Source organism: Anguilla rostrata, chromosome 7, assembly GCF_018555375.3.
Source record: "Anguilla rostrata isolate EN2019 chromosome 7, ASM1855537v3, whole genome shotgun sequence".
Lineage (NCBI taxonomy): Eukaryota > Metazoa > Chordata > Actinopteri > Anguilliformes > Anguillidae > Anguilla > Anguilla rostrata.
The window spans coordinates 47,494,450-47,519,396 of record NC_057939.1 but is presented as its reverse complement, the minus strand read 5'-3'; the positions used below and the strand labels follow the sequence as shown (position 1 = coordinate 47,519,396).

Below are 24,947 nucleotides of genomic sequence, written 5' to 3'. Positions count from 1 at the left end.
TTATAAGTATAAATAAATATATCTAGCACAATTCGCAGTTTGCAGGTTATCTTTCTTTTTAGCGTACTGTTGTAGAACGAATCAGGCAGAAATCATTTTGCTGGGTTTTAGTGTAGAAAATAAAGTAGTGTATTACTTTAACAGTCCTAGGCAGAACAACGATTAAAGTTATAATAACGTTATTTTATTTAAATGCCTTGCCCCCGTATGCTGGGGAACGTTTAATTTGAACTTGAATATTTCCAAAAAAATTGCTGCCTACAGAGAGAGAATTAGTTCTTTGGATCATGAGCAGTTCCTTTCATTCTCCACATCCATCGCTTTGGTGCAAGTTAATGCTCATTTCATCTGTCTGTACGACTGTGTTCCAGATCTCTACTAAATAGGAAATAGAGTATATTCTTGTATATACTGCCACCTAGTGCATGGTGAGGGTAAACCATTTTAGTACTGGGATTACTTCAAATTCACTGTGAAATAGTATATGGGATCTGTTCGCTCATCTGAACATGGTTATGATGTGAAGTTATTATGCTATATTCATCTGATGACAAACACAAGATCCATAACTAAACCTCTGTGGCAACTGAGAAAATATTTTGAATACCCCCAACTAGCAGTGGAATCCTGCAGACTGGAAAATTAAGTAAATTTAATATATTAGAGTTTTTCCCAATTGACCTTTTAATATGTTTCATTGATATTTAAAAGAGACATGCAGGAGTCTCTGCAAATTTTTACTATCATCTAATTTGACCTAGGTTTGGCGCATCCGTGGACTGTTTTTATTATTTAACTTAATTATTTTATTATTCATATAATGAAAAAGAGGAGCCAAGTATTATTTAAGTTATTTTGCCAAAGAAATCCGAAACAAATCTAGATCTGCAATAAGTTTTGAATAATACCTCACCATATCTTAAATTGCCTCATGTCTTGTTCTGATCAAAACTAATTAGGCATAGAATTGCAACAGACAATCTGCATTAGTTATTTGACTTACAGTTCTCTGTGTCTTAGCAACATCCAATCAGAGCCAGGTACCACAGTACTTTATGATGTTTTTTAATCTCTGTATGGCTCAAAAGCTCTCAAAAACACCCCATAGACAGCGTTTATTTCCCCCACTTCTTCATTGTGTCAGGAATGGATGTGTGATCCCTACGAATGGCTAATTCTATCACATGACATGCTCTTTTGTTGATGCTTTTATTGCTGGTCGCCATTACCAAATCAGCACCTGCCCCTTAACCCTTTGCGGAGTAAGGTCAAAAAAATGTGATTAGTGTTAATAACTGAACATTCTAATGCTGATGTAACGGTCACTACTGGTAATTGCAAGCAGCAGTGGAGTTCTAGAACACTGATTTAGAATTGAGAAAATAAAACATTCCAAAAAACCTACACTTCAAAGGGTTAACCGTCCCCCCTTCCCCCACTCATTGCTTTAAGCCTGAGACTCCACCAGTTCCTTCTGTCATGTATATCCTGACCATCTTCCAATCGGGCGCCCTTTAAACCTCTTGACATTCAGGTGGATTTACCAGACAGGATATAAGGATCTTTTTTGAGATTTGCTTTCTTCTTTGTGCGAAACATGGCCTCAATAGCGTAGAGTACAATTGGTCCTGTTTGTTGCTCAATGTGCAATATTGTGCAATGTCCAAAGAATTTTGAAGAAAGAAACAAACTCCTGTTTTTAATTATTGTCTCTGGGCGATTTCAGAGGACTGCTGTTTTTTGTTTTTTTGTTTGTTTATGTTTTTTTAAATTGGTACATTTGGTGTCAATGTGGATTTGATGCTCCTGGCACGGTCACGGTTCCTGTGTGATCAAAGGTTTGCGCAATCTGTTTCTTCGGTGTATGAGCCGGTCCTTTGTGTCTTTATGCAAATCTGGCCTTTTCCTTTTCTGGCCTGAGAGATGGATGTGATAATTATTTATGATTGCGGGGTGGCATTTCCATATGGCAGACAAATGGCAGGGATCCCCAGTAGCTTCAGTTGGGGGATGAACGGTCTTGGGTGCCCGGGAACACCAGTATAAAGCCGGCTAAACTAAACACACATCTGTTCAGTTTAAAATGTTCACTCAGAAGCCGGAGCAGGCTAATGTCAATGTCAAGGCCTTGTGGCTTTTACACACTCTCTGTGGATTGCTGTACGAAGTGCTTCTCTGGTGCTTTGTTACACAGCATTAGTGAATTTTGCCTTTCCCGCACAGTGTCCTGGACATTTCGCAAGAGACGTATTTCCTGGGGGAGTGTACTAGCTAGTTCTTTTCCCGGCATTATTACTCCCCTCGGTGGGTAAAATCCAAGCATTTGTTTTTGTTCTTTTTATCTGACACTAATGCCCTCTCTCGCTCTATCTTTCTCTCTCTCTCCCTCTCCTCCCTCCTCCCTCTGTCTCCTCCTCCCCCTCATCCTTCACCCATTTCAATGAAAGTGCGGGGATTATGCCCCTTCTCTCTCTGAGGATTTGGGATGAGGATGATTCCCTGGGTTCCCCATCCTCCGGGGATCAGTGGTCTAAACCTCACCCCCCCCCCCCTGACCCCCCCACACCCAACCCCCATCCAATAACACAGACCAGGACTGCCCCGTGTGACTGTGGCAGGTATTTTCTCTGTACAGCAGGTCTGAGTGTGCTGTGTTTACCACGTTTATTTCACCAGCAGAGAGAGAGGAACGCTGTGCTTCCACATCAATGACACACACACCACTGGGCCGAATCATCTCACTGTGTTTTATGGATTCCAACAGCTGTTCTTCCGTGCATTCATTCGCGTTAGTTGTAAAGTAGTGGGTTTAAATGGTGCATAAAATTCATGCTCATTTACGTGTTCTTATATGTTATTCTCCTCACAAAATACAGAAACATATACATAATACTATTTATAATAATAATAATACTATTGTTAAATAATATTATTGTTACTATAAATATATTATATTGTAGAGTTTTACAATAGGCTCCAGCTTTAAGAGTACAGTTTTATTATAGATCTTGATCAGATAGACGCGGTTTCCTATTTGTATTTTCAATAGCTGAATACTAGGTTGGTGAAGCACATGATAGTTCCATTTATGCGAAACAGTGAGCACTGAACCGATCATGCCTGCCAATTCATTGGAGAGGGAAAGTCCTCATCTCTCAGGTAATTACCTTGTTCGTGGCAGCGCTCATAAATTCACATTAGACTCATATGCAGTTAGAGACGGAGGACTGTGCTGGCACACCGACCACCGAGCAACAAATAATTTTACATCTGCGGCTGTTTAGCTTAGTCCATTTGTTTTATTCCCATTTCTCGGGCTGAACCCACAATTTTCTGTTTTCATTTTGAGCAAAAAATATTCGCCATCTGCTCATGCATGCAACAAAATTATATTGTATATATTGACAAATATGCTCTCATACATTGAATAATACATGCGAACATGAAATTACTCCAAACATGTTTCTCGACATATTTCAAATGCTATTAGTTACGTCATTCATTATTGATGTGTCATCAAATGCTGAAATTTAGTCAGAACCGCCTTCAACGATCACAATAAAAAATCAATAAATAAATCAAGAACGTCAATATACTGTTTTAAATCAGAAATCACGGCGCTGTATCTTACACCGGCGTATGACAAAATGTAACAAGTAGGCTACATTTTTTTTGTGGAAACTCCTTGCAAATGAGAAGTGGCGAATCTGACTGTGTTGCTAAGTCTCCGCTCACAGGGAAAATGTTTCAATGACTGAACCGCGATTCTCCGAGTGTCCTGTCATTGCTTATTCTGATTTGTAGCTTGGGGATGTGACTGTCGGCATGACGGTATTGTCTTCTCCCTCGGCACCTCAGCACAGGGCAAGGAGCTCCATCCATTTTATCTTAAACCATCAGACTGCACAGCGACGACGTGCAGGCGCACATATCACAAATATTAAAACGCGCTGATATTTCGTTCTAAGCCCTCAATTGACAGATAATGACGCCTTTTCATATAAATCACACATTCCAACTGCGGTGTTAGACCGCCGATAACGGCAAAAAAATCAAAAATACACTGCAGCGTTTACAAGGCTAGTATCTTAGCCATCACGCATAGAAACTTCGATGTCATTTCCTTCGTCCAATGGCAGCCGTCTGAGCGCCCCCCCTTCCCAATGTGCCTGTCATCGCCTGGCGTCCAATCCAAGACTGAAAACCCAGCTGCTGCTCCTCCGGCTTGGTTCTACGGCGACGATGCGGGACTGAGGCAGGTGTGTTTTGCCGATGTTGCACAGACGTACGATCCGTTTTTACAGGTAAGAAAATCAATGGCATAAACATAAAAATGCGACAAGCAAAATGTGTTTGGATTTTAAAACAGGAAGATGAGACTGACAGAAGAAAATGGGCACGGCTATATGCGGTGTACCCAAGCAAATATAATAGTGTAACTTACCGCAATGCAGAACAGTATACGATTGGAACGCCGCGGTGTGCGTACAAATAGTTTAACTGGCTTTGGCACAAAAAGTAATGTTTAAAAAGTGGATGTCTGGCTCCAGCGCATCCTCATATATTGCATTTGAAAGGCTGTTACATTTGCATTGGCAGCATCCCTTCTGCGCGAGCGATAAATCACTGGGAAGGACAGCGCGCGCTTGTTTGCTGATTGCACGTAAATATATTATACACATTTATCATACTGATTCATACGTCCTAAATTAAAAATGTTAAGACAGTGGTTCTTTATTCATGTTTTTATTTATTTCTCTTTAACAAGTAAGGTGTCGTTGTTTGTATGTGGTCGAGAAATGGTATCGCTAACAGTTGTGTTTTTGCGGTTAGTTAGTAAAATTAATACTCGCGTGTTGGTAATGCCGCTGAGCAGCGTCAGGGTCAGTGGAACACGGTGGAATTTAAGCATGCGCAAAGGGCGCTGTGGGGGCGGGGTTGGGGGTGGTTGATTTGCCGTTGCGTTTCCAAACCTCACCTTTTTCTGTCTAATTCCGAACTAGTTCCCAACTGCAGGATTTTAGTCACGGTCCCAACAGGCGTTTCCTTTGAATGCAGCTCATCTATTTCATGTCATTTTAACAGATTTAATCAAACCCAACACAGTAGATCCCAATTTGCAGCGTTATTATTGTTTTTTGTCATCATGAAATGCATGCAATATGATGTATACTGTATGTTTCAATAAGTAGTGCTTTGTTTGTGAGGTACTGTTGCATTTTAAGCGGTGCCATTATCGCGACGGCATGCTTTTTTGTTTTTTTGTGTGTGTGTGGGGTGTGTTGGGGGGGGCTGGACCTCAGGGGAACCACCTGCACCTTACTGAACATTCACGGATAAATACCCTCCTGAAAGACCTGACAGCCTACGCCCTGATGCCTTATAGTGGCATTTTAATTGATGTGCTGCCTTGTGTGAATGATGTTTCAAAGACACTGACTTCCCACCGAAGACAGGCACAGCATAACGGAATCGTCTTTGGCCATTTATATTTCACACTCAGTCAGCTTTTCAGTTAGCTGAGTCACATTCTGGAAAACAACAACAGTGAAAGAAAACCCAGCCCATTCGACGAAGTTACCACCCTGCCTTCTAATATTCCTCTGATGCTCGCTTGGTTTTTTGTGCCCAGTTCAATTAACTTCAGCTCGTTAGTGTCACACGAAAGCCCAGAGGGTTATTATTTATCAACATACTGCATAAATGGATCATTTTGGTGGTTATTCTAAGACAATAAATCTCTGGGTAGTATTGCTCTCCTGCAGTGTGTTGCTTCTGTTTCCATCGTGTTAAGAAAGACAGATTGTGCAGCATTTGCTCACATTTTTTTCACGTTTTTCAACATCTCAAAGTCTACTATACCATTTTTCATCAGTCTTGCAGTGCGTGATTGTTGTCTATGCACACATACAATGGGGAGAGCTATGACTAAACCTGGCTCAAAGTTAGCGAGTGCCCTTGTAATCATGATGTAAAGATTGAGTAAGTGTCCCTGAGTGTGTGAACACTAAGGTCAGTCTAAAATAAGATGGCTTTCTCAATATTTTACCAGTGGAGCATATTGCAGCAGTCCTAGCTTGAGTTTGAGGCGCAGTGATAATTGACTACATTCGGTGTAAATCACCGGTCATCCATTTGAGCTCTTTGCAGAGGCGGATCTTAAAAACAAACGTGGCCACCATCTTGGCTCCGTCTCAGCGCTCTGTAGAATGTCAGGAGTGTGGCTGATAAACCGGGGAATGTCCCGTCTCAGCTCCTCCCACCTGGTTTGGTGCCTCCGGCAGGGCCATTGAATGTTTGCCCGGCTCCTGCCGGGCGTGATGCTCCGGCCCGTCGTTGGTTTCTGAGATCGTGCGATCGCCGGCATGGCCGGAACTTGGGCACGGGCGTGGCGCACGTGACAGATCGTGCGTCAGAACCCGGCTGGGCGCTGCTGGACACGCCCCTCAGCGCTCGCTCGCCGGGATGGACGCTGTGTCTGTACAGAATGCCACCGTATGGGGCAGCTCCCGGAATTGCCCTGTCGACGCAAACACACTAACCCCCCCCCCTCCTCCCCTGGGGGGGTGTGATGTGCTTATTGACCTCACAAAGCAAAGTAGTCTGTGTTAAATCTGATTTAACAGTGTTTACACAGGTTCAGCAGGGACCATATGTGCTTAATTACCGTTGATTTTACCCTCTGAGTGTTTTTGCGGTGCGTTCAGCTGTGTGTTGTGCATTTGAATTACGGCTCCTGCTGTCTCTGTCTATGTACAGAGCAGACTTGGAGCCCGTTCCTGTCAGATCAGCCCCTGCTAAGTGGACAGAAGGATAAGGACTTAAGGGGGAGGAGGGGGTTGTGATTGTGGACTTGGGGGGTTATATTGTGACAGTGGACTGGGGGGAATTGCGATCATGGATTGGGGGCGAGGAGGGTAGCTTACATAGAGCTTATGAGAAGCAGAACGTTAAACGTAAGTAGCAGAATAGCGGTACTCATATGTGGAATGTCCCCGCCCACTTGAAGATTTGGCTTTTAACGAGGAAACCACAGCGCCTTCACCACCGTATCCATCACGCTTGGGGTCTGCATGTGCAGATGTTCTCGTCACGGTGCTTCTGTGTATTAAAAGAGTGTTTTCACAGATCAGCAGTCTCCTTCCTTACTTTGGGGTCATCGTGGCCGTGCACAGACTGTTTGGGGAGGGGTGGGAGAGTGCAATTATGGAAGTGGGGGGGGGTGTTATTGGGCTCTCAGGCTGGGGAGGGAGATAGATTGTGATTGGAAAGGGCATCTGGTGTATAAAAGAAGGAAGATAAATGGCAGCCAAAATGGCACTTTTGCTGTCATGGGGCTGGGTGCTTATGATTCAGCATATGCTGGTGTCTATCTGTGCAGGTGCCTGATATTTATAGAGTAAATACCAGAACAACGCGTGAATATACCGTCTCGAAGCTGACATGTCTGGGTAAAGATATTTGTCTCCCACGGAAATTAGGTAGAATGGCATGTCGAATAGTTAACGCAATGGGAAGTGAAGTATCACCCCCTGAGCCATCAGGCAAAGAGCTTCTGTTTTTAGAATCGCAATCCATCTGTATATCTGTTCGGTAGAACCGGGTAGTAATGCTGTAGTATTTATTTTTTGCATATTCAAGTAGGAGAGCCTTCAGTGAACTCATTTTATGACACATTTTCAATCTCAATAGCACAGTTAAACAACGCGATACATTCTCTTTCGCTAGAAAGGGTGCTTCTGGCTGCCCAATATTTCGGAGGTCATTTGAATGTCTTGTTTTTCTTGAATTACCTTGTTACAAGAAGCCTCTTAGAGCCAAGTATTCAGCAGGCTGTTGTGATAAAAGTTCATCTGGCTTCGGAAAAAGATAACTGATTTGCATTAGATAATAAAGGCACTCAGTGGTGATTGGCAGGTCTGGCCTTTTGGAAGCGGTGGGGAGCAGATTGTTCCTTAGTGAGAGTGTTCGTTTTCCGGTGAAAAAACATGGCAAATGCAATGCCACACTTGAGCGGAAAGGTTTGCTCTGAAACAGCGTATGTCAGTTCTTTCCTTTGCCGCGCAACATCACAAACCGTGCTCTCACAAGTACACACATACAGACACAGTAGGGCTAGAGTCATAATTAGGCGTTCCAGATCCTGCTTGGGGCAAAGTAAGACATTTCTTAAGCCCACAAACACGTGACCATCCCAAATTGGTGGGGGCATCTCCTTGACCACAGCGCAATTACTACCCCTGTAATCAATAATTAAAATGAAGGGAGATGTGCATGTTAGCCGAGTGAAGTAGCCACTCACACAGAAGGTCGGCCCTGAGTTCCCTCTGCTGTAGATAGGTTAAAATGAAGAAGACGAAGAACGCATTCACTCTACCTTTCCCTGAAAGGCTGGTATAGCCTGCACTTGTTCAGCACTGTGTGTGAGTAGGTGCATTTAAGCTCCGCCCCCGCAAGAGCATTCATATTGTAGAGGGGGCGGAGCCCCAGGGGGGTCCTTTTATCTTTCCTCTACACTCAACATGAGTCTCCATCTCTGCCTCTCACTCCAGTTCTTCACAGAAGCTTTTATGAAACCAACATATATTTCTTCCGTATCTACAGATCCAACATTTTGGCACTCTTGATTAGTTGTTTTTTTTTTATGATACTGCATGGCTGTTATTATATTTTCAGAATTTGTCCATACTTACTAATAAACTAAGACATAGAACCTTCTTGTTTGTGAAATAAGAAACTTAATTGACATGTAGAATATTTGTGACTTGTGTTAAGAAGTTGAATGATGCATTAAGATATTTAGCAAAATATATAAATTATTGCCTCATTGGGATCTATCTGAGTATAACCTACACAATATATTGTTAAGGAAAAACGGCAATATGTTGGCATATATGGAAAATATATTTGGAATGTCTCTATATATCGAAATCTATTACTCATTCTATTACAGTATGTTTGTGAATGTATTTTCAATATATTTTCATTGTTGAAGGGATTAGCCCTGCTGCGTCGGTAACTGCGGGGAATGTATATTTGATTTCCTGAACCTGCTGTCACACCTGGCAGTGTGCCCCTACCTTTAGTCCTCCGTCTGACTGCCAGACACTATATTGCAAATTACGTTGCATTACATTACAATTATTTGGCAGACGCTTTTATCCAATGCGACGTACAACAAGTGCATACCGAAGGTCATTGGAACAACTACAAAACACAGGTCTGATACTCATTATGTAACAGTTATTCGTATCCATGAACACATTAAGTCCAGTTCACTCAGTAAGCATAGGCTAGTTCAGAGAGTAATGTTAAGTCAAACTAGGAGGCATGACAACAAGCTACAAAATCAAGGTAATGATACAAGTGCAATATAAGTGCTGGATGGAGGTACATGTAATAGGAAAGTGGTACAGGAGGTACATGTGTTACATGAAAGTGCTATAGGAACAAAATGGAAGGATATAAGTGATAAGAGTGATCCTAGAATGGGAGTGCCCTGCAGAGTGGTGATAGTCCAGGTATAGTCTGAAGAGATGGGTCTTCAGACCGTGGTGGAAAATGAGCAATGACTGAGCGGTTCATAGAAGAACAGGGAGTTTGTTCCACCACTGGGGAGCTAGGGAGGAGAAGCTCCATGGTAGGGATGAGTGAAAACCATTCCCCCGGATGGCAGGGGGTGCAAGTCACCCTGCTGTGGCAGAGTGGAATGGTCGAGCTGGCATGTAGGATTGAATCATGTCCAGTTAATAGGTGGGGGCTGTACTGTTGGCTGCAGTGTAGGCGAGGGTCAGGACTTTGAACTTGATCCTGCCAGCAACCGATAGCCAGTAGAGTGACCTCAGCAGAGCAGTGACATGGTGTACTGCATCAGCAAATGTGGTGCACTGTATCAGCAGGTAAACCGTATACACTGAGAAAGGGCCTAGTGTCTATGTCCAGGGGCACCACCAGGTATTATTGCTCCATGAAAAGATCTGACATTGGGACCCACCCCACCCCAAGGCCCTGCCCATATTGCAGCTGTCATTGGCAGTTAACTAGATGTTCGTATTATTTAGCCTAGTGGGCTACAACCGTAATTCCAACATAAACTCATTAATGGTGCGCGCCCATAGAGTGACAGATGTTAATTAACTTGTGTATTATGTGGATGAGAAGTGAAATTAAATGTGCCATATGCCAGGTTATAATGCTTTGGTAGTACAGGTTTATTCTTATGAACGGAGTATGAGTAGCCGCCCGGTCAACGTTGTTGCTATGCGCGTTACTACATTAACCGGTCTACACTCTGATAGGGAATTGAAACGTCACAGGGCGTGTAACTGACAGGATGAAGGTGTGCAGTTTATGGGGTGCGGTTGTGCGTTTTCTGTTCATTTCCCTGAGGTCACGACAAGGTTTCGTTTGAGGTTTGATTATGCGGCATGACAGCACAGCTCCTGTCCTTCACTGGAAGTGACGTGCCGGTTGTGACTCACATCCGAGTTGCGACGGTGACCGCACAGCCGAGACCTCATTGGCTCTCCAGTTAAAAAAAAAAAAAAAAAAAAAACGGAATAAAGATGCATTTTTGCACTGCAGTCGCATTTACGTCCGCATACTTTTTGAAATGCTGGTGGTGCGTGATAATGAACGCGTCGTAGTTGTTGATTCCGAACGTTCTGTTGGCTCGGAAATTCAATACGGTCTGTTTATCTGCCCAAAACCACGTTCAGCTTTTATGCAGCACAGTGCGTAGCCGATTGTGATTTTCCACAAGTAAATGTGTGTTTGTTTCCTTGAAAATCAGATCACTAAGTCAATTAAGGTAATAGATATCTGGCCGAAAGTGCTGTTGGGAGAGTGGGATCACATCTGGACCATCAGAGATGTCTGCGATTGAGCAGGTAATGGATTAGACACATTTCCTGAATTTACCCACAACTGCTTTTACAGAATCGATTTCAACAGAAACTTTGATTTCTGTCATGGAATGGAGAGAAGCTAGTTTGGTGCCAGTCTTGCATAGGTCTGCTTATGGTTACTGTCACGGTTTCCTCTGGTTACTAACCATATGATGACCTGTTTCATGCTCTGAGATAAAGGACAGATTCACTGATCCTTGGTGTGCTTCTCAAACTCATCCTCCTACAGAGAGCCTGACCTTGCCACATTTTATCTTCCATGCAGACGAGTGGGTGGCACCAGATGCCGCGCCCTTTCCTTGCTGCTGATCAGGCATGCTGGGGACTTTGAAGGACAGACCTTACGGCCAAACCTTAAATTGTCACAGAAATTCACTGAGATGAAAGCTTTGTGTTTTACAAATCCCCACGGGTTTTTACAACCATCACGGAGCTGAGAACCTGGAGTTATTTTTAGCCTTTTACAGCACCGAGCGATTCTTTGGGGAATATGCTCCTGATTTAAAAATAGACGTACAAAGAGCTGTTCTTCCTTTTAGGAATATTAGCTTACGTATCACTGCTACACCATCACATTCTGCAATCCAAAGGACTGCCATGTCCTTGGTTCTGTGGTTTTTTTTTTACGTGCTCTGCTTTTGACTGTGATACCAGTCCTGTCTGATGTACCCAGATCTTGTATATATAACTTAAGTATTATTTTGAATACATCACTGGGCAAAATGAAATTATTCTAAGGATGTTTGTACTGTTAAGTTTTGAGCGTGGTCTGTTTCAGTTCCAGCTGGTCCAAAAATGGAATCTTTATGTGACAGTACAAAGGACCATGCACCAACTCTAATTATATCAGGTGAATCACACGGACAGCTTTTGCAACCCTAAACAGTATTGATCCAATGCCCGCTTTGAAGTGTTCTTTAAGTGTTGTAATTGTTCTTGTTAATTATCAAAGATGACAGAATATGTTCCATCCTTCAGATATTTAGCCTATATTTAGACAGAACATTCTTGTGATTCTACTTTTCTCTGTGATTTCTATTGCTTGTTTAATGCATATTTGGGTTTAACTTTTTATTTCTTTCTCATATGGTATTAGATGTAATCTGGGGCACAGTTAAATGATTTATAATGGATATTCAGAAGTATGCACAGTTAAAGAAATGGATATCATAACCTACATCTTAAAATTCTGAGAATTACACTCTGCAATGAAATGGATTATCAGGGGGGTCTTTGGGGAAGTCTTATAACAATTTATCCATCCCTTGATTTGCAGTGCCCTTGCTGTTCAAGTAAAGACATTTTTTATCTGTTGGAATGTTATAATTGGGGCATGCACTGTGCCAGTATCAGAGCGTGACATACTTTTCTGCGATTAAAATGTCCCCGAAGAAGCTCCGGTTTAATTTCGAGCGACACAAAGATCTGCCCCCCTTCATCTCCTGAATCTGCAGAGCAGAGTCTAAGGCAGTACGCGAGTGTCCGTAAGAGAAGCTGTTTTATTTTAATTTTTTATTAAGCGTTGTTTTGGGTCCTTGTGGGTTGGTTTGTCGTTGCAGTGACTGCTTAAGTGGATGTGGGCCGGCTTGGGCATTACACAGCAGACTGTAGTGTTACCTATCTGAGAGAAGAAATCGGGCCTTGGCACAGTGCCACTGCAGTGGGCACTGTCTAGGTTCCGTTGCCATGGAGCCAGGAACCAGTTAAAAAGACATGTTGCCAAACTAAGTGGGGCATTTGCTCTTCCCAGTGTGGTACCCACTATGAATAGTTAATTCAAGCAAACATAATCCCCCCCCCGCCCCCCCCCACCCCCAAACAGTAAGTGATATCAGTGAAAGATACAATTTGTCAATTGGGCAAATGTAGTGCGTGCTTTACTGTATTACACAGGGTTAAGGATCAAGGACGACAGCAGTTATACTGAACATTCCATGACCCACCTCCAGCCAGTGGCCTTTACTTCAAGGAAGATCATGTACTTACAGTGTGACACGTTGATTTATTCTTTTCCATGTTAAAATATGCACATTTCAATCTTGCCAGGTAATTGTCATGTTATAACTAATTGATATGATGACCCTGTTTTCTTGGGAGGAGGACATGGACTACTTTTATTGTACATGGATTACAACTGACTGTTATTAATGTACACAGACTGGACATAAAGTGTTATTATTGTATTAAGACATTGGCTTGTGCTATTTTACTTATATTAGGATACGGGCAGATGTTATTGGACATAGGCCGGACAGAGACTGATTATATCAGACATAGACCACTGCATTTCTGTTGCTGGACATAGGAAATAGACTGATGTTATTGTTTTGATTGCCTCTGGCCTTTAGTGGTCTGTGGGAGGACCCGGTGAAGTGGGGGAAGAAACAAGTAATGGCTGACAGCCAGGGACAAATTGAGCCCTGAACCATAGAGCAAAAATCAAAGGGAGGGAAGAGCTTCGCACTCCGGAAGCTCAAAAGTGCATTTACAGCACCTGCCCCCCGCTTTTACTCTTACACTCTGCAGTAAAAAAAAAAAAAGAAGAAGAAAAACCGATTTGCGGATCAATAGCATCTCCTCTTCCAGGAGCTACACGGATAAGTGAAGCGCTTTTAAATGCAGAAATCCTATTACATGACAGAGAACTGGCAAACAGTGGGCAAACAGAGACACATGCACACGCACGCACACGCACACACACACACACACACACACCTACACCCATCACACACACATACATCACGCAGAGGAGTGGTCTGCCCAATTTCTCCCCATGAAAGGACATAATTTAATATCCATGCTGCTGCTCACTCCTTTTCATAATATAACAATAAGTTTTCCAGTGCGAGCAGGTATGCAGGTGGATAAGTATGGTGATTTATGTCTTTTTTATGGTGATTTAGCTCTTTCCCTGTGGCTTTGTAGGAGGCTGTACGCTTTTAAAATGTCCATAAAGATGATGCTACATTATATCCCTGATTCAGTGGGTCCTGGTTCAGAACTTTCATTAAAGCTTTCAGCCCTGTGCATCAGGCATTATTAATCGCTACGTTGGCACCTACAATGATGGGTGATGATGACTGATGGCCGAGTGAGGTTTCACTCATAATGGGGTTAGCCGCAGTGAGCTTTCAATCGCTGACTTGTATGGACCAATTAAAAGACTGCTCTTCTAGGCAGAATGCAGTGATTGGTCAGTCAATTAAAACATGCTAGCATCACCTTATTTTTAGGGGAGGTGTGCCTCGTCCTCCCACCGTGACCAAAATTGCCACTTAACACTTAATGGTAATAAATGGCCTTTATCCCTAGATATGGAGTACTGTTGCAGCAAATATAATATTTAACTGGGAGTAGACGATTATTATAAGTCTGTAAAATATTTATCAGTTACATGCAGTTCACGTTGACATCTCTATCTGATAATATTTCAAGAGTTCTATTTGCCTAATTCTTTACCAAATAAAAAAAAAAACCTACAGACATATTATTATATTATTACTCAATCCAGCCTACTCTTTCCTTAGAGTTTTGCATCTCGCCAATGCCAGCAGGATCACTGTCATTCTGAATAGCACTGGTTATCGGTCTTGAGACTATTGGCGTGTGTCATTTCAGAAACAAAACCCCTGGGACTTTTAACAGGGTCGCTGTCTTGAATTAAGTACGCTTGGAACGATGCATCATGAATGAAAAGTGGAGGAAAAAAAAAAAAAAAACCTTTGTCATTATTTTGCGCCCGCCATGTTTCCAAATAAAAGCAATCCTCAGTCTCGGGCGATCAAGATGGGGAGGGCGTCGTGGGCGGGGCTTTGGGCTGTTTTCTGACCCGTCGCTGTTCCTCAAGCCCTGATGGGACACCCCGCTTTGTCCAGCTCATTGAGGCCCGGGCCCATTTGCATTCGACGCGGCGCGCCCGGCGTCCAGGTCGGCTTCTCGTTTCGCGTTGCGGAGTTGCTGTTTTTATTATGCGGTCAGCTGAAAGGCTGGAACTCCCCCTCTCCCCGCATACAGAGTGGAGGTGGATAAAAGGAGGCGAGCGAGTGTTGGAAAGCAACGTTCGACGATCGTTCCCGTAAACAGGGTGTCCATTTAGTCTCTGCCTCAGGGCATCAACACAGGTTAGAATACCAAGTACTCTAGTAGATGGAACAGAATATATATATATATATATATACATAAATATTTTCCCTTCCTTTTGTTTTTTGTCATTTTGTCAGAGGAAAATTGAAAACTGTGTCCTGAAAAGCTTGGTGTTTTTGCACATGAAAGGTTTTCTTTGATTTCTGTGAACTCATCCCACTCGCGCACTAATCATGCAAATTACGTTCTCTGCATTTTTCGGCTCGGCGAAGGTGAAGTGGCACACACTGGCTGCAAATTAGATCACCACCTTCTGGAGTGCTTACATAACTGTTTCTCTTACATAATAATGCGTCAGGTAGTCAGTGAAGAAGCATTTTTTTTTTTTTGAATTTATTTTACCCTTATTTTTAACAAGCAATTCTCACTGAGACCTGGTCAAGAGGCAGCACAATTGAAAGTAAATAATTTAATTACAGCATTGAAAATGAACAGGACATTTCAGGGTTGACAGTTAATGGTCTTTCTCTTGCTTGCCTTCAGACAATACTAAGACACGTATCAAGGTCTTGATTGGAGACCATAATGAGCTAATTAGGTCAACAGGTGTCGTAGTGCTGAGCTAAAACAAAAACCTGAAGCCACACCAGGCCTTTTCAGATAAGATTGGATACCCCTGAAATAGAGATATCAGAGGGACCTGCTGAGGTAATGGTGCTTCCCTAATTAACAAAGAAAATCAGCTGGAAGGGTTGTTTCAATCAAAGCAGAACTGAGCTGGGATTACTTTCCTCTTCCTGGCAGCTCGCTTTCATCTTAACTTGGGTCAAATCTTCCAGATATCAGTTTTTTTTTTGGTTGAATAAAATGAAAAACAACCTTAACGAGCATGTCAATGAAAGGCGAGAACGTGTGGTTGTGAATATTTCCCTCGTATTATTATTTCTGAGGTGTTTTTTTGTGAAATCAATGAGCTCCCCCCAGCATGGTGTGTCTTATCTCCGGTTCACACCTCTAGTGAGGCAGGAATAATTTGCGGAGGCCTTACAGTTAAAAAAAAAAGAAAAAAGAAAAAAAAAGAAAAGAAGCCTGTCAGGGGCTAGTAGAGCCATAATGGAAGCCATGACAGGCTGTGCGGTAACCGGATGGGCAGTAGAGCTGGAGGGCATGACTGGCTACACAGTAACTAGAGTGGCAAGTAGAGCCAGAATGGAAACCGTGCCAGGCAACATAGTAACAAGCCTACAAGCAGCTTTTAATTAAATAGCATGCAGGCTTTTTTCAATTAAAAGTCTTGATTTCTTATGTGTGTCAGTCTATATATAAAGGGTAGCTGCCAAGTCCACAAAGATATCATCACTCCTGTTTAAAGAACTCTTGAGATTAACCCCAGGTAGAGACTAGGTAAAATTATGTTTACAACAATACTAATGATTATGATGATGTTGACGATAAATAATGGTGATGATGTTGATGATGATGATGACAGTGATTCTGATGATGACCTCGCACAAATAAAAGATGCAGAGTGCTCTGTATAATCATATCTTATTTAACATAAGCAATATTGTCTCAAATTATTTAGTTTTAAAGTGATGAAGTTTCTCTCTGGCTTCAGCACTCACCTTTTAAATATGCTGCCACATACAAAACACACACACGTACATGCGCATGCAATCAGTCATACATTCACACACACAGATGCATGGACACACATACTGTATACACACACGCACACACACTCACACTCACACAGAGTCAGAATGTCCATAGAGCGAGTGTGTGTGTGTGCGTGTGTGTGTGTGTGTGTGTGTGTGTGCGCACGCGCGCGTCTGTGCGGCACTTGTAATAGACTCTTCACCCCGGCAGGAGAGGCATTAAATATAAATGTTGAGACACCACTCTGTCCAGAGCGCACCCTGCTCTCCACATTACAAAGAGCGTCTGTTCTTCTCCACTTTGTATGCCTCAGCGTGCTGCCTGGATTTATCTGTGTCCGGAGACCCGTTTTAAAATCCAAAGGGAGATTCTCCTCATCACCCCCACAGCTTCTGCTGTGTGTGCATACAGTACAGAAAGAAATACTGTCAGAGCCAAGAGAACCGCCCTTTAACAAACACCAGAAAACAAATATTTTAGTATGGAAAGTTGGATACATCATATGGATCGTTCATGCACTTTGGTTTCACCATGTAGAAATGACAGCACTTTTTATACATAACCAGTTCCCAAAACCATAGTGTTTGGGACATATTAATATTATCTAAATGAAAGTAGTCATGCTTAGTGCTTTGTAGCATATCCTTTGCATGCAATGAGTGCTTGAAGGCTGTGACCCATACACATCACCAGGTGCTGAGTATGTTCTCTGCCAGGCCTGTGCCGCAGCCATTTTCAGCCCCTGCTTGTTTTGTTGGCTAGCTGTCTTGCGTTTTCTCTTCAGCATAAGAGACTCATGTTCAATTGGATTCAGTTCAGGTGAATGACTTAACCTTTCAAGAATCTTCCAGGTTTTGGCTTTGAAAAGCTACTTTGTTGCTTTATCAGTATGTATGAGATCACTGCTGTTGGATGAAGGACTGTCAAATGAGTTGGGAGGCATTTGGTCGAATTCTAGCAGATAAAATGCTTCTGTACACTTCATAACTCAGTCTGCTGCTGCTATCAGCAGTTACCTCATCAGTGAGGAGAAATGAGAAAGTACCTGTGGGAGCTATAAATGCCCAAATCATAACACTCCCACCACCGTGTTTCACAGATGAGCTTTGGATCTTGGGCCGTTTCTTTTGGCCTCCACATTTTGCTCTTGCCATCTCTCTGGTACAAGCGAATCTTAGTCTCATCTGTCCACAAGACCTTTTATGCTTGCTTATCCTTGTGCGGAAATAAGAAAGCTGGACTCATATTCTCACTGAGCTGTTGTGTTTGACCGTTGACCTTTTGATTATTGTTTGCCTGACTGGATATGAATCGTGGAAATATTCCAGCCACCGGAAGCAGCTTTTGTCCTGTCGTATTGAAAGGACTGCTGTTACTGGGGGAAAAAACATCACCTCCTCTTTTTTCCACCCAAAGAGAAATGAATGCCTCCACAGGAAAGTTTGCTTTGACATGAATAAAATGTAGTGTATTCTGTAACATGATCTGGAAATGGAAACCTCTCAATCTCGCAGGCAAAGGCCCTCCTTTTAAGCCTTTTGGCTTTGAACAGCCTTAAACTGTTTTCAGCTTTTGAAATCATGTTTATTGTACAAAACTCAGTCAAAGTACCAGAATGTCTTCATGCATAGTTTGCCATTGTCACAAAGTTCTATTGAAGGTGTGTCTCCGATAATGCATGTCTGAACCACATTATGAAATCTCCAGCTTGTTTGTTGTAGGGTTTTTGACAGAGGACATATCAGAAAGCCCATGAAAGAACACGTGTCATAGAAATAAAGTTTCAGCAGATATCGCCTGAAATAGAAAGTGACAGTTATTTGGCAGCGGGATTTGCCTTCAGTGACAAGCTAAAACTTTATCAAAGACAGGCATGTCCTCATGGAACATTGCAATACTAGACCTCTTGTGTGGCATCACATTTCTGAAGTAGAACAGAAAATCTAGACGGGGTGTAGGCTGTTATATTGGCACGATAAATATGAAACTAGAATACACCATTAACACATTTCAGATTGAAGCTATTGGAACAGTGCTCTTACTTTCTTTTGTACATAATTAGAAGTTTACTTTTGCTGTGTATATTATTTATGCTTCACCTGCTTTGGTCTTCCTACCCTATATTGGCTGGGTTTCAGTCACAAAATAAGTTTTATATCTGAATGTGACATCCCGGTACAATAAAGGTTAAAATAATAGTCACACTCATCGAAGGGAATGTAATTTCCTAATTTCCTAACTTCACTGACTAAAAGCAAAATAAAGCCTGAATGTGGATTGGATGAAAACAGGTCGCAATAATAGATGTGTAACTGTGTTTAAGATCCATGATCCATGATATCATGCATCGTTGATAATAGAAAAATGTATAATAAAAATAAAAGTAATAATAATAATTATAATACTAATAAGAAGAAGTAGAAGGAAATGCTGAAGAAATAAGTAAATGAAGTAATTCATCATATTTTATTATTTTAAAAATGCAGTCAGCTCTTGCAGTGGCTGGAGTGCGACAGAGCAGCCTCAACGCGGAACGCCGTGAAATGGAAACCCTGAGCGTTGAGACCTGAGCGTGTGTTAATGGTCACTAGAGCTGCTCCAAATTGAATCATCCTCAACACTCCAGTGGCTTTGGTCCACATGGCTGGCACACACCCCCTCCCCCCCCGAATGGCTGGCATGGCAGGCAGAACCGGAGCCTCTCCATCAGTTTCCTCTCCTCCGGGACGCAGGGGAGTAGCAGCAGAGCTTGATGCCTGACCATCTGCGCAGGCCCGAGCAAAACAGGGTGAATCCGTTAGAGAGACCCCACGGAGACACCACACTGCCTAATCCAGTTCAGTCATCTTTCAGTGCATATCATTCATTCTGCTGCTGCAACGATTGTTTACGTTTAATTAAAAAATAAAAAAATAAAATAAAAAACATTTGTTACATGTTAATCTTATTTCCTCTCCGTTTATATTTTGTTATTATTTATTTTAGAGGAGAAGCAAGCAAAAACAGAACACACTCATAAAAATAAAAATAAAAATTCATTAACGAAGATGGCAGTTTGTTCGGTTTTTTAAATTCTCATTTGAAAAACATTCAAAAAGCAAACTGAAGTAGACAGATACAAAACAACAGTCCTGTATGACAGCAGTCCTATCAGACAGAACACAAACCCTGTTTCTGACATCAGGAGCAGATTTCGTCCATTTTGACAACTCAAGGTAAATCAATAATGAACCCTGTCAGTGATGTCACAGTGTGTCACTTAGCCTATAGCATTACCTTCCAGTCAGCAAGATAGCATTAGCGCAGTGTCTCTTTAACGGGACGAAAACAAAGATCACTTCTCCCATTGTTCTTACTCTCCTACACTTAACGGCTAGCATCTCTCAGCCAATCAGAGCGTCCCTAGGTGCAACCACAGCCTGGCCCCTGTAGACATTGCGTAACCAACGGTGTAATTCTAGATGGCCCCAGAGAGGCTATTCGGTGTTTCAATGCTATTACCGCTTTCAATCCTTAATTATCACTCTTGAAGTTAATGTGTTTATGTCCGTGCCACTGTTTGTTTTTTATTGAGAAGTGGAAGCCAAATGATACCGCCATCTGAAAAGGATAAATTGGCGGCTGCTCGGTTTGGCGTATTCAATAATATAGGACCAAGATTTAGTAGAGTAAGATATTAAATATGCAACACAAATAATGAAATTGTAATTCACATTGCAGTAAAATCTAATGAAATTGTTATTTACTGTTTGAGCTTTACAATTTGAGTGAACAGTTTTTTTTTTTTATTTAGCGAAGGAAGTTCGCTTCAGATTTCGCTGTTGTTTACCTGTTATGGAGGGACTCCGATGTATTACAGCTTGAAACGGTGAATGCATTAACATGTCTAAATCCAAGAGGTTAATTGTGTGTTTATTGGATGAAGGGTAATAACTTGAAGGACTTAACATCAGTGACAGTGTGCTTAAGGTTAGAACCCCAATCCATTAACCTCTAATCTCCAGCTAGCCTATTTACCGTAGAAAGCTTTCAGTACTGTACATACCCTGTCGCCACTGGAAGAACCAAAGCAACAGGAATCAGCCTCTGTGAAATAAATATTCGAAACACTTAACCCTTTAGACATCACTAAAATGTCCTGCAAGTTTTTAATTAGGCGAATTGAAACATAAGCACCGATTTTCACAGAATATTATTTTGTATGATTGCACATCTGGTCATTAACATGCTTCTTATGTAACATTCTGAGGGAACAGCATGTCTGGTTCACCAGCATATGAAAAAACTAAAATATTTCAAAAATGTATTTGATCCAGGCTTGATAGGGAACAGGTCAAATACTTTTGGATAATGGATCCAGTTCTTTTTTTTCTTTTCTGGGACATCGATATGTTCAGTCGTAGTAATTTCTGAAGCCACTGAGTGTTCGAAGACGAGGGGACCCCGCCGGGCGTCAGCGAATCACAAAGCCGGCCTCTGTCCCCTATAGTGGAAAAACGGCGTCTTGTTTTAAGAGAGCCGTGCCAGGGGTAGCACAGAGTGCCATTGTGCCGCCCTCTCCTCAGCAATGTCCGTGTCCGTCTCAGTGCTTATCTTACATTTCCCCCACCCTCCCCCTCCCTCGTTTGTATCTCTCCTTCCCATGTGCTGTAAAAAAAAAGGGCCCACTTCACACGCCACTGAAAAGGCATTCATGGCTCGATTGCGCTCTCGCCGTTCTCGGGTCCACGCGCAAACGCGCGGGACAAAAGGCCGGGCCGCGGAGCATGTGCGGAGATAAGGGCCGGCCTTGTCCGCCCGTGACAATGGTAATCGTCCAGTCCTCGGGACGAGGCGGGTCATTTTCGGGCCCCGCCCCCCCCCACCCCCCGGTCGCTTCGATAGTGCCCCTCAACGCTGGCACTTCCTGTTTGTCTGCAGACGTCCGCCACCATCTGGGTCTGAGCATGTCACCGTTAGCTGCAGCTTTTTTAATTCTATCAAAATTTCTCTTTTTGCATTTCTGTTGTTTTTGTTTGAAGGGCTGCCAAGTTATTCTCTAGTACTCCCCTTAAAAGTACTTTGTGTGGAAAATAGCATAACAGGAAGCCCTTGTAAAGTAATATCGTTCCCCTATAGCCACTCAACGCTCTTAGTTTGGTCATTAGGCTGCTTTAAGGCCGGCTCTTGCCAGACATGCTCTTACTGTACGTGTTGTGATTGGCCTGCAGTGGACTGAAAGCCCTGGCAGACAGAAGCTCTGATTTGCTTTTTACCCCAGTTGTCTGCAGTGATGTATGGTGAAGCATAATGGCCTTTGCTTGCTCCTTTCCATTAAAGATCATCAAGTTTTCCAGTAACAGTTTTTTTGTTGTTGTTGTTATTGCTTATTCTGGCTCTATTATGATCGGTATGTGTGCAGCAGGATAATTGTTATTATTATTCATGTAATTACTACCAGATTTGATTTTGAAACTACCTCTGCCTTTTCTCGAACTCTTCTATTATTGGCTTGGTTCAGAATTTTAAGATTTGGTTTCAGTCAGTCTGAGTCACATGTAGGGCCTGATTTACTAAGACCTTTAGCATGTGCAAAAACGTTTAGCACAAACAATACTGATAAACCAACCAATGATTTGTGCAAAGCAAATACCATGACCAATTATTGGTCATGTTATTGGGTTGTGCTGAAGGTCTTAGTGAATCAAGTCCATTATGTATATTATATACACGTAAAGGCTTGGTTTTTTATGATAGCAAAATGATGGTGTACTCTCACCTTTAATGGACATAAACCAGAGCATTCAGCCAGCTGTTTTGTTTAAGTCCACCATTGTGTTTGAATGTATTTAATCACTAAGGCTATTGAAGAGCACCTGTTCTTAAAAACCTGTGCTGGCATGCCTGTTTACCTTAGTACTGTATAGCCCTACTATATACAGACGCAAATCCATGCATTCACTAACTGAAAAAAAAACTGGAAAGCGTAATTACCCTTGGGGTTATTTTAATGCTCATAATATAATATAACATAACATAACTGACCTGGAGCATTTCTCCCCGCAGTAGTGGACAGGACTGTTCTCCAGCTTCATTAAAAATAATAAATCTTCCATATAATGCATGTGGTAGATGTCCAAGAGAATTACGGCAAAATATTATGGGGAAATATAATGGCTGCAATGGAGATAATTATAATAATTATAATAATAATAGTAGTAGTAGTATTGTTGTTGTTGTAATTATTATTATTATTATAGTTATTATTATTATTATTGTTATTAATAATGCCTACATTGTCTTTGATTCACTTTTCCTTTTTTACATTTTATACTTGTTAATTAAAGCCGTGGTTTTGCAGAAGTTGTTCGTTTTACAGATTAACTGAGCCTTGTAATGTAGTTTTGATATAATTGTGTCAGTTTTACAGTACAGTGCTCTTAGAGGTTAAACATAATTGTGTTTCTGTGCCCAGCACGCCTCAGTCAGCTTAATACACACTGTGACCTACATCTGTGTGTGCCGGTCAAGAACAGGCTGCATCGCGAGCTGCAGTAGAGACAACACAACATAGCTGAACGAGCCAAGATTCGCAATTCAGGACTGACTACGGTAACTCACTCACACACACACACACACACACACACACACACACACACAAACACATGCATGCACACACACACAAACATGTAAACACATGTAGAGATGAACACATGTACACTTCACAAATGCATGCACGTACAAGCAGACAAGGATATGCATGTGCTCACACACATACGTGCACAAATATCCACATACAAATTCACGCGTGCATTGTCATGTTCACTTACGCAGACATAAACAATAAACACACACACACAGCTTTGTAGGGGCTCTTTAACCTGGGCCAGGTCTACAGCTGGACCCCCTGAGTGGGCCGTCATCTCCCGGCTGATGGCTCCGGTAATAGGGCCGTCGGCACAGGAAACGCACGGCTCTGCCGTATTAATTATGCATGTAGAGCCGGTCCCGGCGCCTGCCAGCATTTTCTGGACCGTTAGGAAAGAGAGAGAGAGAGAGTGAGAGCGGTTTCTGGGAGAGGACTGTTAGGAGAGGGAGAGAACGAGCGGTTTCTGGGAGAGGAGTTTTTGGGAGACAGAGAGAGAGCCTCTGGGACATGGTCCGGTTATGGTCTGTAGACCGCAGCGGGGAGCACGTGCCGTAACGACGTTGAGGTGAGGTTTGGTCAGTCAGTCCGAAGCGGAAAACCCCCTCAGGCTCTTTGGCCGAAAAATCGCTGTGGCGATCGGCCGTGGGCGGCTACAGCTCCCCCAAGACTACGCCGCCTTTCCCGCTCGTTTGGCAGGCGGGCTGTGAGAACGGAGGTCACGGCTTGAGTGGTTTTGATTTGTCGGCGGCGGTGGGAGGGTTTTTTAGGGGGTGGGGGTTCAGCAGGGCTGATGGAGCCTGAGATGTTTACTGTGCGTCTGGAGTCAGACGGCTGCTGGCTGCTCATTGGGTAAGGCTGGAGAGCTCCCCGCCGAATGTCTGCAGCAGTACGGAGGTACAGGCTGGGGTACCGCGGGAGGAGGGCGTGGGGCAGGGTAACGAGGCGCCTGGACCGTTCTGGACCTTTCGTCTGGCAGGTTGGCGGTATGCCCAGCATGGCTGGTCCCATATGGCGTGGAATCCAAGCCTTTAGCGTGTGTGCTGTGATGTTAGCGTGCGTGCCCTGATGTTAGCGTGTGTGCCATAACGTTAGCATGTGTGCCGCAATGTTAGCGTGTGTGCCGCAATGTTAGCGTGTGTGCTGCAATGTTAGCATGTGTGCCATGATGTTAGCATGTGTGCCGCAATGTTAGCATGTGTGCCGTGATGTTAGCATGTGTGCTGTAACGTTAGCATGTGTGCCATGATGTCAGTGTGGGTACCATAAGGTTAGCGTGTATGGCGTGATGTTAGGGCATGTGCTGTAACATTAGCATGTGCGCTGTTATGTTTGTGTATGCCGTAACGTCAGTGCGTATGCTGTGATGTTTGCGTGGGTGCTATAAAACTAGCGTGTGTGCCGTGATGTTGGTGTGTGTGCCGTGACTGAGGGTGATGTGGAGATGTTGAACTGAGAGATGGCCAGGCTATGTGTGTGTGTTTTTAATGTGTGTGTGGGTGTGTGTGTGTGCGTGCATATCCTGTCTTCTAAACAGGCTCTTGTATCTTGTATGTAATGGAAGATGCATAATTAAGGAGAAAGAGGGGCTTCATAAAATGTAAGCATGAAATATGTGTTGATTGCACATGTGAACTATATTCCATCACTGTGTATATCTTATTTAAGGGAAT

The 24,947-nt window shown here is 42.8% G+C and overlaps 1 protein-coding gene across 4 annotated transcripts in view; it reads left to right on the top strand.

Moving 5' to 3' along the window:
- The first annotated feature begins 4,145 nt into the window (after positions 1–4,145).
- Positions 4,146–24,947, top strand: part of LOC135259886 (contactin-1a-like) — a 64,616-nt gene continuing 43,814 nt past the window's right edge. Inside the window, exon 1 of one of the 4 annotated variants that reach the window (XM_064344793.1) lies at positions 4,146–4,304. The gene's annotated coding sequence lies outside the window, so the exon portion shown is untranslated. Of the gene's footprint in view, positions 4,305–4,638; positions 4,664–23,696; positions 23,843–24,063; positions 24,127–24,947 lie in introns of those variants that run through there. The other 3 variants (XM_064344796.1, XM_064344794.1, XM_064344795.1) reach the window with 3 other exon arrangements.